This window comes from Lissotriton vulgaris, chromosome 10 (genome assembly GCF_964263255.1).
Source record: "Lissotriton vulgaris chromosome 10, aLisVul1.2, whole genome shotgun sequence".
Taxonomy (NCBI): domain Eukaryota; kingdom Metazoa; phylum Chordata; class Amphibia; order Caudata; family Salamandridae; genus Lissotriton; species Lissotriton vulgaris.
In genome coordinates this window covers 866,732,058-866,748,548 of record NC_141698.1, presented here as the reverse complement: position 1 = coordinate 866,748,548, position 16,491 = coordinate 866,732,058, and positions in this window count along the sequence as shown.

Below are 16,491 nucleotides of genomic sequence, written 5' to 3'. Positions count from 1 at the left end.
TACTCTTGATTGATTGATTATAACCCTTGATACACACATTCAAAAAGAGAAAATAAAATGTTAAAAAAATGGAGATACCAATACCGGTTAGAACAACCTATTCACTAATTCCAAAATCTATATACACATCCACTCATTCACCAACAGTTCTATATAGGCACTCATACATGTACTCACTCATCATATGTACTCATACACCTATACATCTTATTACACACCGACACTCATCTATAGAGTTACTCACCCACATACTCACACATGCAAATAAACTATCAAACCTCCATTTACTTGCATATACAGCTATACACCCACCACTACACTTACTTCTTCAGAATCGTACACATACTTAATCTCTTAAACAATCAATTATAGAAACACATACATATTTATACAGGAACTCTTACAATCTCTTGCTCTCACATATAATCACTTATATACATCAATACTCACATATACTAATTTAAAACATATGTAGTTACTCATAAAGATACTATTGAGACAGTCATTCACTCACTAAAACACCCTTACACACACTCATCCATCCATACAGTCCTGCACACATGCTGTCTTCAAAACACATAAAAACAGTGAGTCACTCATTAATGCATCTTTGCGTAAAGTAATATCCCCTACCAAACCATACAGACACTCATACTGATACTCTAAAAACAAACTAATAACCCATATCGACACTCATGTAGCTAGTCACCAACCCATGCAGCCACTTATACACAAAGTGAGACACTGATACAGATATTTACATATTTAAACATTATTCGCTAATACATGTATTCACTAAGATACACTTAATAAGTCACTTATGCAATCCTTTTTATAAAAAAACATCAATTTCGACACTTTTTTACCCATTTATTCTACTGCCGACCTTTAGATATATATATATATATAAACAATATTTATTTTTCAGAAAGACACACATTCACTGGATGATGTCATCAGTGATGTCATTATTGATGTCATTTGAGATGTTATCAGTGAAATCATGAGTGATGTCACTGACCATGTCTTTTTTTTTTTATTTATTTTTTATTGTTTTGCATCAATGGGGTGAATTAAACACATTATACAACAAGATATAAGCAATAACCAAAGAGCAAAAGCAGTTACAAAAGAAAAAAGAGAAAAAGGGTGGAGAAAAAAAAAGAGAAAAACAATTTTATGACATAATTAGACCCCATATTCTGTCCACTTTTCGCTTAGCCTGTACACCCCTAGTATTTGCCAGAGTATATTCCATATTATATATCTCTTTAACAAGACTCCGAAGCTCAATAACCATTGGTGGATTTTGTTGAATCCAAACTCTAGCAATAGTCAATCGAACACAAGCAATTAAAATATTCAATAAATCACAAGTACAGTATTTGCCCCTGACGTACCTATAAATACATCTCTTAGCGAGAACGTAATAGGAATACCAAGTTTAGTAGAGATAATTTTAGTTACTCCATTCCAAAATTCGCCAAGAGTTGGGCACCCAAAAAACATGTGGATAATATCAGCTCCTTGCAAATCACATTTAGGACAATGTGTACGATCGCTGAAATTATTGTTATTCGATGCCTATTTAAGAATCCGATCTGGTGTGTGATATAGATGACATATAGTTTTAAATAACTGTAACTTAAGATTTGAGGATTGAACCGCAAGATTGAGACTGTTTAAAGAAGAAGTAATAAAGTCTGGTGTTATTTCCATTGTAAGCTTATTAGTCCATTTTTCAGCCAGTTTATGTATATCATTGATATTATATCCAGAAAATAATTTATACCCTCTACTAATCATTGTTTTATCCTCTTCCCTATATATACAGTTCCATACTTCAGATTCTGTCAGACAAGTAAGTTCTATCTTCTTCAAAAGATAATCCCTAATTTGATAGTATTTAAATCTTGCCCCTTCTTGTAATTTATAGCAGCCTTTCAATCTTTCAAACGAAAATAGTCCCCTATGATCATACAAATCTCCAAGTAAATTAATGCCAGATTTAGAAAATACATCGCCTATCATATCTTGAAATATTTCTGGAAGACCAGGGTTAGACCATAGTGGAGTTTTATCATGAAACATAGATATCTTGCTCTTGGTAAGAATGGAGCGCCAAATATAAGTGGTATTCCATACCGTCTTGAACTTGACACATTTAAAATAATTGGGGTCGTTCAGTCTATAAAAAAACATAGTTGCATCTGTTCCCAACAAAAATTTATGAAAGTACAAACATTTATCAGGGATCAACAGGCTGCGAAAGCGAATCATAAAGGAGGACCAATAATAATATTTAATATCTGGAAGGCCCAATCCACCTTGATCCTAAGGAGCTTTAAGAAGAGAAATAGCTTGTCGTGCTTTTTTATAGCCCCAAATAAAACTACTGATAATACCCTCTAACCTACTAAAATAAGAATTATTTACCCTTAAAGGAATAGAACGAAAAAGGTAAACGTATTTTGGTAATATTTTCATTTTAACTAATTTAATCCGGCCAATAATACTAAGTGGGAGCTTATGCCATTTCTTAAATACTACAGCAGTTTCCTTCAATAGTGTTTTATAATTTATTGCCACAATTTCATCTATATTTGACGAAATTTTTACTACTAGGTAAGTTGCTACCTTACATATACTTGTCATTGGTGATGGTAATTGATGATTCAGGATAACTTGAGTCTTACTAGTATTCAAACGGTACCCGGATACTAAGCCATATTTCCCCGCTTCCACCAAGATGCATGTCATAGTTTCAGGTATATTCGTAGAAAAGACAGCAATGTCATCCGCATATACTGTTATATCTAAAGAGTTCAAACCATTTACAAAGGGCTTAATTAAATATTGTTTTTGAAGAGAAATTAAAAAAGGTTCCATACCTAAAGCAAATAGTAAGGGTGAGAGAGGGCATCCATGTCGTGTCCCTCTTCCAATCAGAAAAGTAGCAGAGTATTTGCCCATATAACAAACTTTTCCCAGCGGCATATCATATAGTGATTGGATCCATTTCAAAAATTGACCCTTTATGCCTAACGCTTGTAACACTGCCCAGATAAAATCCCACCCCACTCGATAAAATGCTTTTTCAGCATCTAGTAAAATCATACCGAGTGGGGCGGATTCAGTGTTTGCCAGGTCAAAGGCAGAGATGGCCATATTGATATGCGCCGTAGTATCTCTTTTGGGTATGAACCAGTGTTGTTGAGGTGAAACCATATAGGACATTATGGTGCAAGTCGAGTCGCCAATATTTTTGCATATATTTTTGCATCGCTATTAATAAGCGAAATTGGACGGTAGGAACCACGTTCCTGCGGTGGTTTACCCTTCTTCAGAAAAAAGATAATTTGGGTGAGGTTCCAGGACTTTGGGGCTTGCTCTCCATTACCGATTGCTTGAGTAACTTTAATTAGCAATGGAATTAACTCTTCCATACAGTTTTTATATAGCTCTAGGGGGATACAATCCTCTCCTACAGCTTTGCCATTTGCAAGTGAGTTAATTGCATTTTTAATTTCTATTGCTGTAATATCCATCCCTAGCTGGTCAGATTGTTCCATCTCCAGCGATTTGACTTTATTTATTGTTATATGATGTTTAATATTGTCTTCCTTAACTACAGCTTCTGGTGTATAGAGCTCTTGATAGTAAGATGCGAATTGCTGTAATATTAGCTTAGGATCCTAAAAAATCTGATTATTATCCCCTTTAATCTCTTTAATAGCATTTTGAGCACGGTCTTCAGCCACTCTATGAGCTAGTATTTTGCCATTTTTTCCCCATTTTCATATTGGTTAAGTTGGTATTTTTTTAATTATAATAATGCTTTTTTCCCTAAAGTTATTTTTCATCACTGCCTTTAGTTCAATTAATTTGAAATTTAAAGTCTCTAGATTTTCTGCCCCTGTTAGTAAGGTTTCAGAGAGTTGTTGTTCAAGATTAAGTATTTCGGCAATCATTTGCTCATTTCGAGATTGAAGTTCTTTATTTTGTCGCCAAATATATTGCTGTCTAAATCCGCGTATGCTGGCCTTGTATGCATCCCAGACTATTGAGGGTGAAGCTGAACAGATGTTTTTATCTATAAACTCCTTTATTTGATCCTTTACTTGCTTAATAAAATTAACATTTGTACATAAGTATCTAGGAAAAGAGAAAGAACGTGGCGGTGGTCGCTCTCTAGCCAATTGAAAAGTCAAGATAATTGGATTATGATCAGAGGTGACTCTTGGACATATAGTGATAGTGCTGGTTTCCAAAATAGAGTCTGTAACCCATATCATATCTATACTTGAGCATAGTCTATGTGCTGCAGAGTAATACGTATAGCCCGGCACCCTAGGATGTAAGCATCTCCACGCATCCTTGAGTAAATGAATTGCAGCTAGATCTAGGATTGCCACCCTAGTTTTTTTCATTCTCTGAGATGAGTTTTTTCTCGTTGTATCTAAATTATAGTTCATAATACAGTTAAAATCACCAAGTACAATATATTCCCCATCCCATGATAGCAATTCTGAATTCATCTGCTCTATAACATATGGTTCGTCCTGATTTGATGCATACACCCCACATATAGTAAATTTGTGACCTTCCCATGTTATCTGTACTATTGCCCACCTACCAGCCCTATCAGTTAATGTCTTATTTATCTCAGCTTTAAAGTGTCTATGCTTTAATATTGCCACCCCCCGAATGGTAGCATTAAATTCCGTACTGACCATAGTGTCATAACCAAGTTGTTTTAGTAGTTTTCTACTTTTATAGGCTATATGTGTTTCCGTAATATCCACAATCTGCGGATTATACATCCTAAGCTCTTCATATACAAGATTTCTTTTATTCCTACTATTTAGGCCCCCCACATTCCATACTAAGCATTTTAATATATGCATTGAAAAAAGTATATATCTCTATTCTTAACACATGCGAAAAAAATCATATCCATCTTGTTGTATCTCCAAGTAATATAGTCTTTTAACCCCAAGATGCAATTTTTTCCCCAAAATGATCCCCCCACCCAAACCTTACCAGGCAGCAGCCTGTCCCAACCCAGCACCCCCCTACTTACAGGTCCCCCCATTTGATCTGCTGCCGTTCTATAGGCAGCTTTAGTGCGGAGCTAGCCGTCTCGATACCTGAGCATTCAAATATCGATAGAACTTATTAAACACCATGTCTGCTTTTGCCTAGATTTTCTCTAAGAAAAATTGGAAAAAATTAAGAGATATAGAAAAGTTATTCAGTAACTGCTTTCTTTTCCATTTTCCACTCTGCCAATGCTCTTTCTATTTCATTTTCGTCCATGAAATAATATGTTCGACCATTTTTAAACACTTTCAATTTGGCTGGTTCTTGTAAATAAGTCTGGCCACCTAGCTCCTTTATGGGGTCTATATATTGCTTCAATTTCCATCGTCGCTCCATAGAAAGTTTACTTAAATCAGATCTTACAAAAAAAGTAGTTGAATCAATAGTGTTTGGTCTTGCTTTTAGTGAAATAGCCTGGCGAAGCAAAAAGTTACCAATGTATATCAAAATTGGGCGAGGATATTTACTATTTTTATTTCTTTGAAAGAGAGGGAGACGATGGGCACGCTGAATTTGTGAATCCCAGTCCCAATCAGATAATTCAGGAAATGCTTTCTGAAGCAAGTGGACAATGTATGCCCTAGCATCAGCTCCCTCGGCCCCTTCCACAATTCCAAATATGCGTCGATTCTGCCGACGTTGACGATTTTCCAAATCTTCAAGTTTGGCCTGCATTTGGTATAGCTGAGATTCATGTTTATTTACCGCTATTTGGGAGCGGGTTGACTTTTCTTCCGTCAGCACAACTCTTTGCTGTAGCTCTTCCATCTCATGAGAAATCGTGCCAAGTTTGCGTGACATTTCCTGCAGGGAGGACTGAGTCTTATTACTATCTTCCCTCATCTGTTGATAGTGAGATTGAGCCTCATGTTTTTGCTCACTCAGTAACTTCAGTATCATCTGAAATGAAGAGGATACCTCCCCTCGAGGTATTCAGTCTGTTGAGGATGCATTATTATGAGACTCATTAGTTGAGTGTTGATCATTATTGCTCTGTGGTTCATTAGCTTCAGTAATTACTGCTTCATTTGGTAATCCTGTACTGGATGCTGTACTGGATGCTGTCTCAAATAATACTGCTATTGTTGAGGCAGGTGCATTAGGATTCTCTGAAGTCTTTTCATTAGGAATAGAAGAAATAGAAGAAAGAGGGAGTGAAGTTTCCCTCAGTGGATTTAGCTCAATATTCCTTTCCGAAGCAACAGTAGATGCACAGGAAGGCGTAGTTGATATGATTTTTGACATCTGACCCTGAGTATCACCATCCGTTATCTCTACTGCAGAGTCCTTATTAATAGTCAAATCCATCATAGTGCTGGAATCATCAGTATCAGCTACAGTATTGTTTAGCTCAGCTGGGCTATTTCCAGATAGACGAAGTGCCATTGATTTCACTCCACCCTTAGACTGTACCCATTGTCTTATCGGGCTATTTTCCGCAATCGATTTCATGGTAGCGGTTTTAGGTTTATTTGTTACTTTTTTAATTTTGTTCTTAATTTTACCTCTTCCTTTCTTAATGCTGGTAATTTTATCTTTAATAGAGGGTGATGCTTTGTTATTTCCCGTGTCAGAGATATCATAATACTCCTCATCAGTTTCTACTCCATCCATGTGTTCCATGTGTTCCAACTGCTCTAAATGTTCGAAATGCTCTGCCCCTGTTCTCCCCTTGCAACCCCCTAGGTCAGAGCTTAGTACCTCTTCCTCTCTTGATGCCAGAGTAGTGCTAGACTGTGTAATCGATGTAACCTGTGTGATATTCGTTCTCAGGTCACTCTCAGTCACAATTCGTAAAGAGGTCTCAGCAGGGGTAGTATTTCCTACAAAAGCAGGAATAGAAGTATTGCCATCACCATGCTGCATTTCTTGATTATTTTATAATATTACAGCCATTTTCAGGACAGCTGTTTAGTTGTGGAGTCAAAAGACTACTTTGTATCCCTGAAAGCGATGAATCTGGAGCTGAGGCAGAGGCAGGGTCACTTTTAGCATTAGCATTAGTATTAGTAGTATCAGGCATATGAGAGGTTAATTTATCAGTCACCTCAGTCGCATCACACTTCTCCATTCTCTCTTGCCTACCAGACTTTCCTGATATGTTTCCTGGTACAACCCCAACATGAGCAGAAATAGCACCGCTGATAGTCGCTGTCACCTTAGTTGCTGCAGTTAAATGAGTATTCCGTCCCTGTGGTTTTGGTGCCATTTCCCTGCACTCCGCTGCTACCTCCCAGGATAATAACAAAGCAGAACGACGGGTAACGTTGGAGCTAAGCCAGTCAATTACAAGCCGGCCCCTCGCTGCCACCGGGAGAAAGCGCGCAGCAACTGTGTGAAGCGAAGCAAACCCTTCAGCCGGCTCTCAATCAGCTGTAGTCTCAGCATCCGTTTCGTTTGGTCTGCGGCTTCTGGCTCCCAGCACCGCTCAAGCAGCACGCCGTGCACCGCCATCAGGTTCCAGCTGACCTGTATTTTCCCAAAATCACGCGTAGCCAGTAGATCTCCGCTTGACCGGCACAGCAAGCCTTTCCTTCACTGTCCTCGGCTCCAGCTTATCCGCGCTGTCAGCCCACACGCTGCCGCATCGCACAGACTCAACCACCACGGTAAAGTTTTTGGTTTTTTTCCCCCGCTTAGTTATCTCGCTCCTTCAGGATATCAAAATCATCCATATTTCATCAGTTTGCGGGAGTTAGACACGGCGCATTTCAATCAGCTCAGCTCTCGAGCAGCGTTCCTCCGCACGGCGGTGTCAATCCGCCATCTTGACCTGGACTCTCATTAACAGCCGCATCACTGACCATGTCATGAGTGATGTAATATGTGACGTCATCAGCAGTGCATTGCGGGCGCGCAAGTTATAGTTAGCTGTACTAACTATAACGCTGGAATTTCAATGGTTTTGTATGAGTGAAACATCCTGCTAACTATAACATGTGTGAAACCTATGGTTTTTTCAGTGAATTTCTATGGTTTATTAAATGCTAATTCCAAACTATAACGAGGCTAAAACCTATGATTTTTTCAGTGAATATATATATATATATATATATATATATATATATATATATATATATATATATATATATATATATATATATATATATATATATATATATATATGGCTCGTGACCAAGGGAGCAATCCTGAAACGCGTTGAGCCTTTGACTAAATAAAGGGAAGAAACAACCAACTGCTTCATCATTTACGGAGGCGAACTTTTCTATGAGGTCAACCTCACAGGGGCAACTCTTTTTTTGAATAAATATATATATATATATTGCAACACCATTTGTCCTGTTGCAGAGGGAGCACGTTTCAGTTGGTGCCAGAGTGGAGACCAGGACAGGGTCTCGTTTTGTATCCCACACAAAGACTGAATACTCTTGGCACTCCGCTTGGTAAATTGAATTAGTTTATTTCACAACTGTAGAAGCCTACGTGTTTCGAACCTGTAGTTCCTTCCCACGGCAGTATCATACAGTTTGTCCCTTTTCACTTTCCATACTTATGGCATTTTTGTCTTATCAAGGCATTCTGGGATATGTAGTTTCTGATATCCGGTTTGAAACTTTATTGTTTTTGTCAACAAACACCCACAAGTTATTTATATGCTCTATGTGGTGTTGCATTACCATTGTATATGATGCCATTGTATGCGATTTAATGCATATGACCTTCATATGAATTGGGGGGGAGTCCGCTGTTTGGATTACATTGCGGTTATGTCCCCAGGTTGGAATTGAATGGCAATGCTTTTGAGTGTGTCGGGCTAAGTGCCCTTATCAGTTTTTACTACATATCTAAAATAGTGAGTGTGTTGTTGCCTTGTTTCCATTGTTTAATTGGAAAAATTCATCATCCTATATTAACAGCAGATTCAGGCATATGTGTTATGGGTAATCTGGCTTTGTGGTGTGTCACTATACAATATCTGAAAATTTCTGATATGAGTTTGGTTTTTGACAAATGTTTTGTATTACATTTAAAAATTAGTGATGTATAGTGTAAGGTTCGTTACTAGGGCTGAGTGCCCTTACCACCGCCAATGTATTAGCCCGTGGTTCAATCCTGCTGAACCAATTCTGTTACCCAGTTAGCTGGTATTTACATCAATTTGAGTCAATACTGCCTGCATATAAATCACATTGTTTCAATGTCATAATTTTCAAAGTCCAGTGTTCTACTGGCATGGAGTTCGTGTTTCAGTTTCCGTTGTTTTGTACTCTATTCCGATCACAAGTGAACATATAATTCTTCATCCCCGTTCAGGCCTGCCAGTTGTTTGGTTTTAGATCTCATTATAAGTTTGGATTCCAATCTCCTTAGCTTAAGTTTCCTGTTTCCCCCTCGTTCATGTTGTGGTATTGTTGCCAATCCAAAGTATTTGATGTCTGACCAGGTTTTCTTTGCATGGCAGATGATATGTTTCGCCATCGCATATGTGTGGTCCCCATTTTTTATTGCCCGTATGTGTTCCAAAATTCATTTTTTTAAAGGGCAAGTTTAAGTTCTTTTTCCACAACAACACAACATATGAGGTTTCACAAGTTATGCGGTCTCCGATGATGAAGTTTTTTCCGGCTGGGTGTTTTAGATTTTTCAGATTCATACCAATATTGCATGACTTACATGTTAGGCATTTGGTGAATCCTTTGGATCTCTCATTCAGCCAATTCGCTGACTTTTTCATTTCAAAATGACTTCGTACCAGATGATCTGAGAGGTTTGGAGCCCTTCTGTAGGTCATGAGTGGTTGATCACCTATATTATGGCCTACATCCGGGTATTTTTGGATGACTTGCCAATATTTGATCAGAATTTTTTTAATTTTGTAGCTTTCATTGTTAAATGTCATCATCATGCGTGGTGATTCTTCCCTATTATTCACTCTGGTTGTTTCTTTCTCACAATTTGATTCCTGTGTTGTCATCTTAATGTTTTTTTCTTGCTTGGTCAGGAGAGTCTCTGCCCTTGATTTTTTTCTGGCTTCTTGTTCTCCTCTACTTACATCTGCTGGTTTGTATCCTCGTTGGGCGAACCGTTTTTTGGTCTGGGTGAATTTCTTCTCCATTTCACTGTTTTCAGAGCAGTTTCGCTTCATCCTTAGGAGTTCTCCATAGGGATACTTTTTTCAGCTTTTCGGGATGAAAGCTTTGGCCGTGTAATATGCTGTTCGTCGCCGTCTTCTTTCTGTGGACGGTTGTATGTATCTTATTCTGCTTTACATATACCTTGGTGTCCAGAAACTCTACCTCTTTAGCACTGATGTTGTATGTGAATTTCAGCAAAATAGAAACAAGGACTACCCTGCCAGAGTAAATTTCAAGGTCCCATGGGGATCCTTACAATTAAATGAGTGGTGACCAGAAAATACATATCAGAGCCAATTACACATCACACAAAGTTGATTGACCTTTTTTGTGAAAATATATATAGTTTATTCGTTATTTGTTAGATTCATATGTAGGATTCATAAATACTTAGAAAAAGACACATTGATTTAGGCTCAACATCACATACAGAGTTGAGAGAAAAACCGTTGTGGTTTTAGATTGAACCATAGTTTGAATCAAGCGGGATGCACCCATCCAAGTCCCACACACTCCGAGAATCATCCACTAGAATCACACTAACTCTCAGACTCACTTGTTACAAAAATATACAATCACATATATAACATTCATAAAGGTATATCAAGGCCTGCAGAGGAGGTATCTTATGGCTGCTAGGACTGCAATCACATTATGGAGGCAGGTAGATGAAAAGAAGGTAGTTTGACAAAGAATGCACTTTGAGCCATCCATAAAGGTCACGCCAACGCGCGTTTCGGTGTATGGCCTATTTAGGCTGCACCTTCATCAGGGCGAAGATAACCAGGGGGCGGACACACACACACTCTTTTGAGGCTAGAGACAATGGTAAAGAAGATTAAATCAAAGGAGGTCCTTCTTGGGAGTTAGCTACTTGTCGGATCAAAGGAGGTCTTTCACGATTAGGGTGGATATTCCTGAAAGTTCAATAATGGCAGAGCCGCGTAGCGATCAGGTCTTCCAGGATGCGGCGCGGTGGTCGTCTCCCGTCAGGTGTGGGACACAGGCAGGATAAGCAGGGGATAGGGGGTGGCCCGGAATAGTGGAGCTCCGCACGGACCACGAGGCAGTGTCCTCTCTCGGAAAAGGTAGAAGTATGTGAATTTCAGCCCTACCTCAATGGTGTTCAAAATATTGAAGAATGTTACAAATTCTGATTCTGTTCCTTTCCAAAGAAGAAAGAGATTGTCTATAAAGCGTAGCCATAAAGTCACGCCTGCCATATGTGGGTCGTTTTCCTCTCTCCAAGCCAGCCAACTGGGTAACAGAATTGGTTCAGCAGGATTGAACCACGGGCTAATAAATTGGTGGTGGTAAGGGCACTCAGCCCGAGTAGGGAACCTTACAGAGCTGGTTTGGCATTTCCGGTTCCTGTCAGGAGGAGGAGGAGCTTGTGAGCAGCGGTAGCGGCAGCGGCAGCAGCAGCATCAGCGGCGTGGTGTGTGATGGGCCCACTGTGAAAAAGTAATCTTCGCCCGCAACCCGTGATTCCTGCAACCCCGCAATTTCGATAAACCCCGCCCCCCTGCAGCAGCGGGAGCCTGGCCAGTGGAAGGCGGAAGGCGTCGGGAGAAGTGAAACCCGAGGCAAGCCCATGGACCGCGGGTGGTAGCAGGAAGTCGGCGATAAAGCCTGCAGGTCGGCAAGGCAGGGGGCGAAGCAGAGACGAGCCGGAAACGAGGAGGTGAGGAGGCGAGGAGCGGAGGAGCGGGTGGACCCTTTAATGACAATTGACTTGATTTGGTTGGCCCTTGTGAACTTTACGCTATCTGAGCACAGTATAATAAGAATAAGAAGCGGCGTGAAGTTGTGAAGGCGTAGGAGGTGAGAGACTGATAGTGTGAGAAAAGCAAGGTGAACTGGGTGAGTGGGGGAGCTACGAGTTGTGTGTGCTTCCATCGCCCATCGCTCTTTCTCTCTAGCTGTGAGCTCACTCCTCGCCTCGCTCACTCCTCGCCTGCCTTCTCTGTGCTATGTGCTCTGTGCCGCGCCGGGTGACTTACTTTGATTACCCCAGGTCTGCAGTGGATCTGTGACAGTGGGTCTGCAGTGTGGCTGTCTTATCGGTTTTTATCAGTTCTATATCTACCTTTGATCGTCGGATTGTGGATTATGGATCATGGACCTGTGGACCTTGGACCTTGGACCTTGGACCTTGGACCTTGAACTTAGACCTTGGTGACTCAGGCGTCTTTTGCTTTGCCTGTTTTAGACACTGGGAGTAATTATTGATTAATCATGCCACTTCTTACTCGTCGATTAATCTCTGATACAATCCAGATATAAGTCTTGTACAATATTTAGGGTGGTGTGTGCTGGTTCTATTTTATGATTCAGAAAAGTGGGTGGTGATGAACAGAGTGTCTGAATTAAGCAGACCACTCTTACCCAGTCCAAAGATCAGGGCTTGATCCATCACCGTTATTTAGCGCACTGCACCATCCCAGCTCAGAACCTGGCTATATGCAAATTAGTCTGTCCCTGGCCCAGTGCATCATGGGAACAGGGCAGACCAAACTACCAAGCCAATTCTTCACCAGAAAGGAGACAAGCTTCCGGGGACCGGTTTCTGGCATTTCTGCCGTTGTCAGCCCGGCTTGCTTGAATCCTGATGGTGCAGTGACCAAGGGACTCATGTCTGAGTATACCCTGCCCCACCTATAGGGGCCAAAAACGATTCAGAAAAAAGGGTGGTGATGAACAGAGTGTCTGAATTGAGCAGACCACTCTTACCCAGTCCAAAGATCAGGGCTTGATCCATCACCGTTATTTAGCTCACTGCACCATCCCAGCTCAGAACCTGGCTATATGCAAATTAGTCTGTCCCTGGCCCAGTGCATCATGGGACCAGGGCAGACCAAACTACCAAGCCAATTCTTCACCAGAAAGGAGACAAGCTTCCGGGGACCGGTTTCTGGCATTTCAGCCGTCGTCGGCCCAGCTTGCTTGAATCCTGATGGTGCAGTGAGCAAGGGACTCATGTCTGAGTATACCCTGCCACACCTATAGTGGCCAAAAACGATTCAGCAAAGGGGGTGGTGATGAACAGAGTGTCTGAATTAAGCAGACCACTCTTACCCAGTCCAAAGATCAGGTCTTGATCCATCACCGTTATTTAGCTCACTGCACCATCCCAGCTCAGAACCTGGCTATATGCAAATTAGTCTGTCCATGGCCCAGTGCATCATGGGAACAGGGCAGACCAAACTACCAAGCCAATTCTTCACCAGAAAGGAGATAAGCTTCCGGGGACTGGTTTCTGGCATTTCAGCCGTCATCGGCCCGGCTTGCTTGAATCCTGATGGTGCAGTGAGCAAGGGACTCATGTCTGAGTATACCCTGCCACACCTATAGTGGCCAAAAACGATTCAGAAAAGGGGGTGGTGATGAACAGAGTGTCTGAATTAAGCAGACCACTCTTACCCAGTCCAAAGATCAGGGCTTGATCCATCACCGTTATTTAGCTCACTGCACCATCCCAGCTCAGAACCTGGCTATATGCAAATTAGTCTGTCCATGGCCCAGTGCATCATGGGAACAGGGCAGACCAAACTACCAAGCCAATTCTTCACCAGAAAGGAGACAAGCTTCCGGGGACCGGTTTCTGGCATTTCAGCCATCGTCGGCCCGGCTTGTTTGAATCCTGATGGTGCAGTGAGCAAGGGACTCATGTCTGAGTATACCCTGCCACACCTATAGTGGCCAAAAACAATTCAGAAAATGGGGTGGTGATGAACAGAGTGTCTGAATTAAGCAGACCACTCTTACCCAGTCCAAAGATCAGGGCTTGATCCATTACCATTATTTAGCTCACTGCACCATCCCTGCTCAGAACCTGGCTAAATGCAAATTAGTCTGTCCCTGGCCCAGTGCATCATGGGAACAGGGCAGACCAAACTACCAAGCCAATTCTTCACCAGAAAGGAGACAAGCTTCCGGGGACTGGTTTCTGGCATTTCAGCCGTCATCGGCCCGGCTTGCTTGAATCCTGATGGTGCAGTGAGCAAGGGACTCATGTCTGAGTATACCCTGCCACACCTATAGTGGCCAAAAACGATTCAGAAAAGGGGGTGGTGATGAACAGAGTGTCTGAATTAAGCAGACCACTCTTACCCAGTCCAAAGATCAGGGCTTGATCCATCACCGTTATTTAGCTCACTGCACCATCCCAGCTCCGAACCTGGCTATATGCAAATTAGTCTGTCCCTGGCCCAGTGCATCATGGGAACAGGGCAGACCAAACTACCAAGCCAATTCTTCACCAGAAAGGAGACAAGCTTTGTTGCGTGCTTATCTAGGTTCCTGATCGATACTGTGACCTTATGCCCCTATTCGGCTATAAATCCATTTATTCCCTATATTGGCATAACCGTTCAAGTGCGATTTTCTGAAAAGTCATCTCTGGCCTCACACGAACAGAGCCACATTCCAGCATGACTCTCTGCTACTTCCTTTGCGACCAATTAGTGCAATGACAGAGCAGCAGTCACTATCTGATATTCCTAGATAACACTCCGAGTTCTTCAACAAGATAAAAACTTAGCAAACTTGGAAATCCCCGCTTGCTATGTTTTGATTAGTAATGGAACTCTAATGAGCAACTGATAACTATCACTTCCTAGTGACATCTTTAATTGACGTCTTATGTCCAGCAAACTTGCGTCAAACCCGGCACCTGTCAGGTATAAATATTACCAACATTGCCTTAAGCAATGAGCGAGAACCTGTTGCTGATGCCAGCTGCCTGCAAGACTCCGTGTTGGTAAAAACTAGCACTCTGTCGCTGCAGCCTGCTATCCTGTGGTAGTGAAGCTGCTGATTACCATTATCGCCGCTACAGCGCGAACTATGGTGCAGTACGCTTAAGGAGCTGAAACAGCCGTCCTCTGTGAAGACATCCAGCAGATCCAGCTGCCCGCGGACGCTGTCCCCCGCCTCCTTCCTCGACGCGCTGAAGAGAGCCGCTGCATTTCTCGTGCAGAGAAATCCAGTCCCGGCGCTTCCGGTTTACCCTCGCGGGTGACTGGGATATCGAGAGAGACCCCTGAAGGAGATACCAATCCTCCATCATTCTATTCAGAGGTATGGTGTTGACTAAACCCTTAGACGAGAATTCTTGAAACAAACCTTGGCAAAACCAACTTAACTTAAGCTACTTACTTACTCCCCTTCTCACGTGTTAGGCTTAGGTCAGGCACACTGGGGTAGGCTTAGTTAGAAGCACCAGTTGAGTATGTTAGCCTAATGTATATATGACTGTATATATGTTTTATTACTTTTAAACCATTGTATGGCTAAGAAACCATATCAATGCTTTTACAGTTCTATTTCGCAATACTTATCTTACTGTACGTACTTTTTATAATAACAGTTATTGCAATTGTGGCAATACATTTCTCTTGTACGAGAAGAAAGACTGTTCAATAAATGTTAACTTTTATTGATACACGCCCGTCTCTCTATTCTCTACATACCGTGAAAGTAAACTGCACTAGACTGACTGAGTGAAATCTGTGTCTATTGTTTCACACGACCCTAGAGATTGACTCTTGATCTGAGGAGCAAAGTTGTCATGTTGCACGGTTGTTGGAAAACTGAATCCCTTCTTGTCTGTGCCAAGGAAGCTGATCACTTCCTATGCAGAGAAGAAAGTTTCCAGTGACCTCTGAGCTAGTTGGTAACACAACCCAATTAAGTTTAGCATAGTCAGTAGAGGCCTGGAATATCCGCAGTTCCACGTCGATACTACTGTTTATGTTATTCCAATGCGCAGGGCCTAGTGGGAAACTAGGAACTACACTACATGGCGCCCAAACGTTTGGTAAGGCGATAAACTAACGCAAGACTTGTAGAGTAACTCAGTCGTGCATATTTCACAGACCCCTTTCTCCCGTAAAAACTCCAATAGACGTCTGGAGTGGGTGAAAGGTTAAAATCCGCCCGACCTTAGTAGGAAGAGATTCCTATGTAAAGCTCCGGTTTATTCAACGTTGAAGGATACAGTGTTCCAAAATATTGTGCACCTAATCTTTGTCTCCTTGGAGACCTACTCTGCAAAAACCTGCATTTTTTGAAATGTCAGTAGAAAACGGAACCTCTGGGGCCGCAGTAGATGCGACTCAGCAAGGTCCCGAACAAGCAGACCCGGATGCTATTATCATCCCGGTCCAGTTAAGAAAATCTATAACTTTAAAACTTATAGAACACGGACTGACACCTCAGGGTGGTACAGTAATTTTCGTGATAGAGGCTCACGAGTATCGGCAGACAGAGGTATTCTATTCATGGATAA